The sequence below is a fragment of the Melanotaenia boesemani genome, chromosome 8 (assembly GCF_017639745.1).
Source record: "Melanotaenia boesemani isolate fMelBoe1 chromosome 8, fMelBoe1.pri, whole genome shotgun sequence".
In the NCBI taxonomy this organism is placed as follows: Eukaryota; Metazoa; Chordata; class Actinopteri; order Atheriniformes; family Melanotaeniidae; genus Melanotaenia; species Melanotaenia boesemani.
This window is the reverse complement of record NC_055689.1, coordinates 20,430,448-20,442,694: the sequence shown is the minus strand read 5'-3', so window position 1 is coordinate 20,442,694 and position 12,247 is coordinate 20,430,448. Positions and strand designations below refer to the sequence as shown.

The following is a 12,247-nucleotide window of genomic DNA, read 5'->3' as shown; positions in this document are numbered from 1 at the left end:
CAATGCAGGATCATCTCAGTTAAACAACTGCTGGTGAATAAGTATCATTGACTCAATGCTCTTACAAACTTTAATCTACTTTTATCATTAGATGACCACTTAAGTTGTAATAATTTCATTTACTAAAATATAGCCATTTTTTTTCAATTAACACTTTTATTTATTTTTTAAATCACTTGCATGTGCCACCCTTTTTCCAGTCTGTACTCCGGCATGGCCCCGCCATCAAAAAATTTCCAGACCTGCCGCTGCTGTAAGCTGATAAATACAAAAGCTGGTTAACTTTTGTTGTTAGTGATACAGAGCCTCATGCAATGCTAAGTTTAATGTTACGTTAATGTTTGACAGATTAGCTCTGATATCTGGTGTCTCACAGCAGGAAAAGAACCACAGGTTAGTTTAATTGTCTTTAAAGAATATTGTTTTAATTATTCAGAACTGAAAAAGGACGAGATAGATTTATTGGCTACAATGCAGCACCACTGATTTTTTATCTTGGTTTTCTTGTAAAATAATTTGTTTATTTTTATTTATTTGTAAACCTAACAAAATAAATAATTATGTATCATGATGATAATAAAGTTAATTGAGTTAATCTGTACATACTGACATGCAAGCAGTAGCCAGTTATTATTGACACTAATCCAGCCCAGTGCAGTGAGCATACAATGACTCTGACATTGATCAACAGTTTTAAATTTTTGTTTTGTGGAAGCTGGTCAGGTATTTGTTCGATCACTCACAGCACAGTGAAGCTGAGTTTTAATGTTTGCGTACTGACTCTGAATTGGACGGTTTCCAAAACTCTGCAGCTTACTGCTGGAATTAGCTGCTTGAACACAGCTTGAACTTGCAGATGCTCATTGCTCAGAGTGAGCTTTTCATCTCTGAGACCTGTCTTGGAAAACAGATTATTCTCAAGTTTCTCAGATGAGAGTTTTAACTTGAAAGGCAAAAAAACGTTCAAGACACTCTGTTGATCCTAACTTTCTCCTTTGAAGACTTTATACATGTAATTATAGCCAAATTCACTGCATACACATTGTCATTAAGTTTCTTAAATGGTGATTTTGTCAGATGACTTTGCAAATACAAATTCAGGACTTTTAATGAGCTAAGTGAAAGTCTGTGGATGGTTTACTTGATCTGCTAGTAGCCCTGATGAAACTTTAATCATTGAAACTAATTCTGGAAAATCTGATTATAAGTTGAAGGGTTTAAAGGTTTGATAAATGTAAAACTTGCTTTTGTTTTCATAATATGATAATGGAAATTATGAAAATAACTACATAATTTTCAGGGTCATAAGACCTTTATTAATAGGCAATTTTCAAAGAGGATAGAAAGTTTGCTCATTTAAAGTTAAACTAAATAAGTTTTCGACCATAAAACTCTGTTCTTCTGATTAGTTTTGATGCCACTCTGACATTAATTATAGAGTTCCTGGAGCCATTGTTGCCCTGCAGTATCCTGGGGCTGCGAAACCATACTTCACAACTTTGTGTTCCAGCATCACATTAAAACTGTGTTGTGCTTTATGAAACCACGTCACACTGCAGCAGGATATCAACACAGTGGTAGTTTTGGAAGTGCACTATGGCTGATTCAGCGAAGAAACCCAAGAGGACATTATCAGAGAAAGTGAGGGAAAGAAAGAGAGAAATGGACAGAGCAAGAGATGGCACAAGAGTCAACATTAGATGGGTATTTACTCACTGGCAAAGCCCAGAAAAGAGACAGGATGCAAGATGGAAGCCAAATTAGTCTTTCTAGGGGGCAAAAGTGGTCAAATATGACAAAGTTCAGTAGTGCCCCCTTAAAACATTAAAATTGTCTGAGATCAATTAAATTTTTTAAATCATACAAAAATAATTGTGTTCCATAGAATTGGTTTAGGCTGCGTGTGTTTTTTTTTTGTTTTTTTTTATTATTATTATTAAATTTAAATTGCATGCTAGATGTAAAAATAATCCTATAATTTTTGGACTTTCTTTAAACAACATGAAAGTCTGAACATGGTCATCTGAAGGATGTATCTGCAGCTCTGCCCAAGCAGGTGTATTCTGTCAGACGCCAGCACTTCCCTTTTACCTGAAAGAAACCATAGATTTAAAAGTCTCAAACATTTGTGCTATTTATTGTGAAGCACTTTGGTCAACTGAAGTTGTTTAAAGAAATCAGAATTTAAGTTGAGCCAGCAGATATTTTCAGTCGCAGCCATTTGCCAATTTCAAATAGTGCTCTTTTTTTGACACAAAGGCAACAAAGAGGGCAGGGTGAGGGTAGCAGAGCGAGATTACACAGGCGATGTGTAGATTGCCACATGACATCTCTTAGACCAGAGGACAGCTGTGGCCCATACAGGATGACAAATGGCAGTCGCTGTTTTGCAGGTGAAGCAGCTGTTGCCGTTGTGCTCCAGATAATACAGTTTTATTACCCAAAAACTGAGATGAGTTTCACACTGTTCTGCATGTTCATGTGCTTTGTGACCTAGAACATATGGTGCCTGAAACATTTTAATTTGAAGAGGGATGATAGCAGACATTTTGCTACTCAAATATTATGGTATCCGACAACAGTCCTGCAGAAAGGCAAAGAACAAACTTCACATGATCTGCCAGTTCATGCTGGAAAATTTAATTTCTGATGCAAGCTGCCAGCATCTTCTCATGTTATAAATATACAGCTCTTTGTATAAAGTCCTTGGGCCAGTTTCAGAGATGGGGCTTAAGGCTAGTCCCAGACTAAAATGCTTGTTATAGATGACTTAACTTCAAGTCACTTGCAGAGCCTTGGTTTAAATAAGTCCCAGTTTTAGCTTATTCTGGATTAAACTAAACCACATTCAAGCGGGATGAGTAGAGGTAATCCAAGACTAAGCTGATTCTTAAACTAAGAAGAAGGTTCAACTTCTCCTTGGAAATGTTTACTGGGGAACATGGATGGATTATTTAAATGAAGACCAGTATGTACAACAGAGGCCTGCCACAAGACTGTAGCAGACAGGAGGAACCCATTGATTTATTTTGAGTAAATACATTTCCCAGACCATTTTTGTATGTAGAAAGGAAATGCTTTACAGCTGATATCTTTGAATGAGCAATGACCAACAAGGAGCAGCACTCTGAGATGTTTTCACAGTGGAGCACTTCAGTTAGATAAGCAGCAACCAGATACGGGAGGTATTGTTTGTTTATTGCTTTTTGTTGCTTTCTATTTGATTGTACTGTTATATACACAATAAAAACTGCATAACTGTAGAGTTAACCAAGTATCGCTTAAAATGTAGCTTGTAGTCACTGAAAAACACTCATGAATATTTTGATAAAAAGATTTATTTTGACTTTTTACATTATTCACTATGAAGGTTAATCACAGTTGTCTCATTAATGTTTCTGCATCTTAGTTCTCTGTTTAAACTTAATTTTCAATTCAACTTGCAGAATTTATTGTTAATAACAATAATCCAGCCCCTTATCTCGTAAATAAGTCAATCCTGCAAATAAGATGTAGATTTAGTTTTCTCATTTATCCTATTTTTGATCAGTAATCCCATTTTTACACACATAAACACACACATTTTATCACAAATAAACATGCTTTTTTAGTTGCTGGATATAATATTGAACAAACCTCTTCCCATATTACAGACTTCTATTTTTTATTTGATTTTATTTAGCCTTTATTTAACCAGGTTAGTCCTATTAAGATCAAAGATCTCTTTTTCAAGGAAGACCTGAGCAAGACTGCAGCACCACAGTTACGTTGAGAACATGGCACAACACCTGAGATTAACACCATTAAAATTTGCTCACTAAACACTTGCACACTCACATGGTAGACCGCAATTATTTCACCAGAGCTTTAAACTCACGTAATCTAACAAGGGCCCACAGTTGATGTTTAGATTGTAATTTATTCCAAGCACCGGAGCCAAAAACATAAATGCTTCCTTGTTTGTACTTTGGGGGAGACAAATAGCAGAAAATTCAAAAATCAGACATTGAGACCTTTTCTTGCTGTAAGACAAGACAAAATAGGAAGGAATGATACCCAGAAAAGGTCACCCATCCACGTTCTTTACCCACTTGTTCCGGTGCAGAGTCACAGGGAGAGCTTGTCCTAGCAACTACCAGGCAAAAGGCAGGGAACACCGTTAACAGGTCACCAGTCTATCATAGAAATGGTAGACAAATGGTTCTGTTATTAAAAGCATACCAATGATTGAGGCATCGGACATATAAAGATGTCCCATTAACTTAACAGTAGGGAGCACAATGGTGAGTAAGGAGACCACAGCTGGTAATGAACCTCAATGCTCCATGGTGCGCACTATCCAGCATGCAAAAACAATGAGCAGATGCAATCATTTTAACACATGTCCATAATCAGTTACAGGTAAAACGGCTTTTCCACCTATTTCTGTTTCAAACAAAAACAAAATCAATATTTACCATGTAATGTAATTTATTCAGATATCCAGAAACAGTGTTAAATAATAGATCGATACACATTCAAAGCATTTTTTGATTGAGTTTGATCAAAATATTTCAACACCCCATCTCTGTTATTTTAGGTTTGATAAAGTCATTAGCACATGACTACTTAGAACATTAGTACAGAAACACATAACTAAAGCCAGTCCTCTGTATGTCATTCATACACACTTTGTCTTTTCTTTGCATTAACAGAACACTAAGACCACTAACTCAAGACGGATCATTAAGTCAAGACAGTGACATAGTTGCATTTTCCAGTTAAGCACATCCACAGTAGCCCTGACATACACACACCATCACACCACAAAACTCTGTATTTCATGTCAAATAATGAACAATTACTGCTTGGTATTATGTGTTTATTTTTATGTTTTATATCAGATCTTTTTTTCTTTTTGGGATGTTTTAGTTTTATGTTATGACTTTGATCTTATAAATCATGTACTTAAATATTTGGTGTTCACTTAAAAAAATTCAGGATCAGTCTTGGTCAGTCTGGCATTGGACTGATTAACGTTTGTTGGGGATTTTTTAGTGCACTTAGTAATTTAACAAGTTGCTACCAGCTTCATTTGTCTCTTCATTGTCTCTTCTCTTTTCTGCTTGTGTATAATACAGTGTGCAGTCTTACTGTTTATATGCTCATTTTACCCTCAACTCTTGTAAACTGATCTGAATATAAATCAGTCATGGTTCAGAAGTTTGTTTGGAAAGAGATTGTCCTCATCTGTCTTCTCTCTGTTCAGCCTGCTTGATTGATTTTCATCAAACCATCAATTAAAATACTGATAATCAAGGCTGATAAGCTATCTCTAGCAAAATAATGATTGTGGCACCTTTTTTCTTTAAGATATTTGAGTATTTTTCTAGACTAAGAATATGTTTAGTTGATTTGTAATCCTGATAAGATTAGAATACACTTTCCAACATATTTAGTTCGTTATTCCCATTAATTTCACTACTTTCTTTAAGTTGAAAAAAGTGAAAGCTATGGCTATCCAGTAGATAAATAAATGGAAATGGAATCAAGTTTCAATAAAGCAGCAGGTAAAGTTGCCTGTATTAATCATTGTATCTCTAATTTGTACTTATTATACCTGTTATTACAGATTTAGTCTAAGACACTTTTGTCACCAACACAGCCCCAAAATAAAATAGATTATTTTAGACAGTGAGACAGCAACATTTGAGAAGGCTGAAACATTTATTTCTTTTTTTTTTTTTTTTTGCATTTTACAGTTAAAGAAAATTATGTTTTATATCTGTAAATAATTCACTCAATTCCACTTTGAAGACTAAATGATGGCATGTAAAATAGCTGGAGTGGCTTCTTTTAATCTTGTATTTTCTCCCAAAGAAGTTCAGTTTAAAGTCAAGCAGCAAAAAACGAAAAATAAATCAGCTGTCTGTGTTTTTAATATATGCTATAACTGCTGTGTGACAGTTTATCTTCCCCTGATGTATTAATGAGCTCTTTCCTCAGTGTGACTCTGGCATTGAACAGGCTCATATTAAGAGGCTGTGGTTTGAACATTTGTATAGTTACAGAGGACATCTTGTATTCAGCTGGGGTCTTTTTGTGTGCTCTTTCTTCTTTTTTTTTCTTGTTCAGATTATGTTCAAGATCGATTACTGAGGGAAGATGTAAAGAGTATCTCATCAGGTTTTCAATTTTTGGGGGCACATTTGTCAAAAAAATAAGCCTTTCATTACTTCGCAAGTCAATATCAGAGGCCTTGGGTAAAGCCAGCGGTGTTCTCTATGCCGGATGCACATGAATGACTGACAGGGGAGTAAATTAGTGATGGACACATTTATAGACTAAGATCCCAACCTTCCTGAGATTGATGTATGCTTTTTGGCAGAAGGCAGACACCAGATATCAGGTGGGTGACTTTTAAATCAGCAGGGATCATTTCACAAACTGTTATATGATTTGATATCAAAGAAACAGGCGCACATCTGATGATAAACAATAGAGGATTTTGATCCTGCTACATTTTTGTTGCTGATGGCTTCTCTAATTCCACTGTCTTTTTCAAAATTTGGCGCAATGATGCATCATCTTTTGATCAACAGATCAAGCAAGTCAGACATTTGATCTTACATGAGTATACAACAGATTCAATTAACTGATCTTATTAGTATATACAAGCGTAAAAATTCCTAAATATATATCTATGCACTCTTTTGAGGATTTTAACCAATATAGCTGGAGTTGCCTTGCAGGTTTGGAAATGGCTCCTTACTGTGTGTGGAGTACATGAAAGGATTAAAGGCTCGGCATTTTGCTGAAGGCAAGCAAAACTGAAATGATGCTACACAGTTGAGAAATACATCTGCTTACTGATTGAATACAAAGCAGAAAAGCACAAAACTCTCAACTGATTGGGACAATTATTTCTAAATCCCAGCTATGTTCTATGAAACTAATCCATTTCTTAGCTATAAAAGGCGAGTTATATATAATAGACCTTAGAGAATAGAAGATTTTGGGGAAGTTAAAAATTACATTTAGAAACTTCTTGAGTACTATTTGTTTTTTGGAAGACTTATAATGAGAAATTTTGATTTATTCACTGAAGAATAACCCACAAATGTACTTACAGAATGGTGACACTTTTAAGAGGTTTACATAAAAGTGTCCCTAAACATTTCAAACACAAACTCATTCAAAATGAGTGGGTTTGTCCAAACCTTTAACAAACAGATGAATACCTTGTTATCAGGAGAATCAATGTCAGAGTAAACTGTCACTGTTTATTTTCAGTGCCGTCGTGTGTGACACTTCCGGTAAGTTGAAGAGTGGGTGGAGTTTCTGCAACAGTGTGACGATCCAATGAAACAACAGTTAAAGCTCTTGTTAGTACTTATTCTTAATTAAGCATTTATTTTAAAAAAAACTAATTAATACATAATGTATTAAAAAATACTGTAGCAATAATATGTAGTAATAAAATGAATTATTACTTTAGTTACCGTTGGCTTCCTGAACATGGCTTCTTGTGAAATATTAAGGACGAGCTGTTTATAGATATGTGTTCTGGAACACTACTTAACCTAACAACTTTCCATAGAAATGTGAAAATATATAGGAAATTATAATTCCTTATAATAAGAAGAATTTATTTAAGTTTCAAGAAGTAATAAAATGGATATTTTTATGGTAGGTTGGATGCATGGTGCTGATCATAATAATTTGAACTCCATAGGTTTATGCAGGGAATTGTAGAAATCCACCAAATTAAAGTTCCAATATTCAATATTTCAAATTTTGCATTGTTTTCAATGAATGACACCCATTATTTGCTTAACAACATTTTCATAAAGAGGGATACCGTCTGAAACTATACGATAACTGTTATTAAGAAGAAGAGATTTGTCAGAAATTTTCAGGGTACAAATTTTGGTTTTACCTTTAAAATTAGTATGCTGCTTTATTGCAGCAGTCTCTACACTGCAGCTGCCACTCTTCTATACTATTCAGCCAAGCTCTGTAATGTTTGCAGGTGTTCTTTTTTTGCTACGGCAGATTTCAGCTTTTGCTAAGTGTTGGTATTAGATCGACACTTAGAGCTGGTCAGTTTTAAAGCATTTCAACCATTCTTTTGTGCTGTTACATGGTTTTTTTTTTCAGGATTTTGTCCTGATGAAAGACAAACCTAGATTTTTTAACATCATCACCCAAACTGCCTCAATAATCCTATGTCATCATTCCCTGATTGCATTTAATGCCTCCCCTACCCCGCTAGCTAAACAGCCCCATACTGTGATCAAACCACCCCCATGTTTCACTTCAGGCAAGGTGTTTCTTTACCCAATGTTCTTCATTCAGAACATTCAGAACATCTATGAAAGTCTGAAACCATAACTCCAGATTGCCCCTGGTTGATCTGATGCTCTTTGGATGCACCAGCAGTCTTAGAGTGTTTCTTCTCCTGTCCTGGAATTTGGATTAATTATTTTGTGTTTATATATTTTTATCTTATCATACAAAACTATTTTTGGGGCAATTAATATTGTTTAATATATTTGGTCAGTTCATTAAAATATTCTGACTTTTCAGAACTGGTTCATTTGTGTTTATTTATTTTAAAAAAAACATCAGTGCTTACTATTTTGTGGTGCCATAATCCTGAAAATCTTTCATCCAGGGGCCATCTTCTGTCCAGGATCAATACTTTTTAGTTTTTCTTCTTTTTTTTTATCTTTTATTTCATTCTTACAAATGACTTTTTGTACTCTGCCACTTGGCTAATAGAAGCTGGGTTATGTCACAAGTCTTCCAATTAACTATAAGGAACTATAATGGCCGCACTGTGTTTCCCCACCACACCATAAAATTATGAAGTTAAAAGCTGCTTAGGACTATTTCAGGCCACTATCTACTGGTTGAATGAATTGCGAATATAGAAACACAATCGTGCAGATTACAGCATAAACCATCGAGGCTGAGCTGCTTCTGTAGAGTGCTGTCAGAGCAGCAGTGCTTAACGAACAAGCAGACTCTCCACATTTATCAAATGTGACCTAAAATTGTCCAGCTTGGGCTACTTACAGGTTCCAAAGCATAAAGGAAACACTGCTCAACAGTTGTTATCTAAGCAGGCTGCATCATTTATATGTTAAGCAATCATTAATCATTATGGATAATCTAACCCCTTATTGGTTTTTTTTTCCAGGGCAGTCATCACCCATGTGTGTGTAGCTTTAAGTGAGTGGGTCTGTGTTGCAGTCCCAAACCTCTAAATCAGATAGGCTGGTATATGAGGTGCATATAAATGAGAGTTGTGTCTCCTGTCTTCCCCGCCATGAAGAGTTTGGCGTGCAATCGCTTCATTAGCCATCAGTCTCCGTTAAGACAGACTAATGGTTTTCTTGTTGCATGACAGTGACTTTGTGGCACAGACCACTAATATATTTCCCCTGCACAGCTTCTTTCCTGAGAGAAATATCTACAGTTTCTTTTTTTTGTGCTGCACATACATCACTCTGCAATAACAGCATATTGCTCCTCCTCTGCGAATTTAACATCTGGAGTAGTTTGTATGGATGGCTGACCAAACAGTTGCTATAAAAGCCCCACAGAAACATCAGGTGTGATGCAATTTTCTCTCTACTGCTGAGCTCTGGGGCCCCAATGTAATGAAGATGTCCAGCATTTCCGCTGCATATTGTAGACTATCCCATGTGTCCTTTTAGATGAAATAATCACTCAAGAAAAATAACTAAAAAAATGTACTTTAAATGCACAAATACTCATTTTAGTGTTTATTTTTTACCTCACTTGCCATCATTGTGATTTTTGATTTTCTTTGTTGCTGTTGTGGCATTTTTTTTCATGCATTATACTCAGCACAACACACATTTTCACGGTCAAAATAGGTCACTGAATAAAGTCATGTGGCATTAAAAATGCACTTATGCTTCACTGAGAGCACAGAAAAAGTAGCCCTTGAATATTCAAAGCAGCTCAATTACATATCAAGCTACTGGGTGTTGCTGGGGGAGTATAACACCACTTTAAATGTGTTAATATACATAATTGATGTCAATGTGTACATATGCAGCTTCTGGTGATGCCTTAGGACTGCTGATCCCACTTGTATATTTCAAGATATTTAATTGGTCCAGATTTTTTTAAATGACCCAGTGGGATTAAGTGACAGGAGAAAAAGCTGATTATTGATGAGTGCAGAGGAGCACTTGGTTGTGCAGTGCAGATGTTTCCAAATCCTTCAGGACGAAATGCAAGTTTTAGATCAGGATTGTGTCAGTCTCTCTTTGCATTCAGAGTGTAACACTGCAAGGTTTCAAGCAAGTTGTCTCCCTGTCTGACATAAAGCACAGACATGACAGACATCATTTCTCTTTTTTTCTTTACTCTTTTTTCATTCTCAGGCAGTGTAGCTTGTGTAGCCCTGTCACTTGACCAAACTGCTCTTTGGATTTAGGACATAAAGCGAAAAAAGGGGGAAGGGATTCATGGCTAGGGCATAAAATTGTCAATGACATGTCAAAGGTTTTCCCCTCTGCAGGAAGTGAGAACTGCTAGCACATCAAACCGATTGCACCTGACCTATGGCCAGTAACCAGATCAGCTCATCTCGGCTCAGTGTGCCTGTAAGGACACAGACTTTGCTGTTCTGAGGCTCCAAACATGAAACAATAGAAGTCTTTTTCTCACGTTTTAGCTAGATTATTTTTAACAAGCTGCATTGATTGCCCATAACCTTGCAGCCCTTGGTGGATTAAATTTAAAAAAAGAAAAGAAAAGATCCAGCTCCCTGCAACACCAGTTTATTGTAAGCGAAGGATCATAAATTTTCCGAACACTAGAGGATTCAGGAGTTTTCTGCAAGGCTAAAAAACCACACTGGCCCAGCAGCAGCGGCAGCAGGCGGAAATACTCCTTTGGTTTCTCACAGATGGACATTGCCTTGATGCTTCTTCCAAGCTGCGGAGGATCGAGAAACAAGGCGCGGGACTGATCAGTGATTTGTGAATAGCAGTAAAATGTCTTTTGTTTGTTTATTTGTTTATTTATTTATTTATTTTTATTTTATTTTTTATTTTTTCCAGGTAGGGATGTTGCACATGATTGGCATCCAGTGCAGAGAGTAGGTACTTTAAGGCAGCTGAATTTTACTGTGGCTGAAAGGAGGTCTGCTGCCACTGCACTGGCTTGAGGAACTGCGGGTGCTGTGTACCTGCACTGATGCAATGTAAAGGTTTGTGCAAGCCCACGTATTCTCTGCTAATCATGCAATAAAGAAACGCCGCTTCATCATGAGGCCCATGATAAGTTAACTGTGCTCAGTACATCACGCAAATTTGAACTATTGGGAGGTGCAAATATGCTTTATTACGCATCGGATCATATAATGATTGGTACATAAATCTTGGTGTGCAACATTTAGGCTAATTACATCTCAAAAAAGTATACTGCAAATAGATTAATGTATTATTTCACAGATGTTTGGCACCATAATTACCTACCTACGTCCGTCATGTATTGTATTTTGAGTTAGTCGAAATGTGAAAGCGATATGTGGTTTGTGTGGCTTACCTGATTTGTAACAGGTGGTGATGTCTTATTAGATCCCTGTTTACTCCGATCTTCATGTGTCTTATTTTAATTTATGCAACGGTTGCCAAAACATCTCTGCGAAATCACAATGTATCCCTTGTGGCAGCATCGCCCACACGGCATCCAGGTCCACTACACTGTAGCGATGTTCAGAAAAACGGACGGATAAAGCAGCCCGCACTCGCACAGAAAACCACATTTATCCACATTGCTTGGGCAGCGGCGGCTTTAGGGATTCTTCTCCATCAACATCTCCGGCAGAAGGTCCGGTCTCATAGCCCCGCGTCTGTCTCTCTCGCGCATCGTGCTGCCAACACGACTGAAGCTGGAAATCACAGGCGGCGTGTTCAACGCGCGCGCTGGTCGTCTGCGTTTACTCAAGGCACCCGCACAACTCTGTACCCATATATATGACGACTCTACTTTTTCGCTGTTTTCTGCTGCTCTGTCCCATGTCAAATATTTTTTCTACCAATTTGCTTGGCGTGCACTGCAGCCACACAGTACATGCTTGTGTGAGTTTGTGTGTTTGTGTGAGGACCAATTTGAGATTAAGAGCTTAAGGGCATTGAAAGAAAGTGATGGTGTGTCATTCACTTAATAGATTTTTAAAGTAATGTTTGAGGGGCTCAGATTAGAATCAGGTTGAACTTAT

General features: G+C 36.7%; 1 protein-coding gene across 1 annotated transcript in view; it reads right to left on the bottom strand.

Annotated features, from left to right (window-relative positions):
- Positions 1 to 11,940, bottom strand: part of sntg1 (syntrophin, gamma 1) — a 42,571-nt gene extending 30,631 nt beyond the window's left edge. Inside the window, exon 1 of the mRNA XM_041991304.1 lies at positions 11,572 to 11,940. The gene's annotated coding sequence lies outside the window, so the exon portion shown is untranslated. The remainder of the gene's footprint in view (positions 1 to 11,571) is intronic.
- Between the last annotated feature and the right edge of the window lie 307 nt (positions 11,941 to 12,247).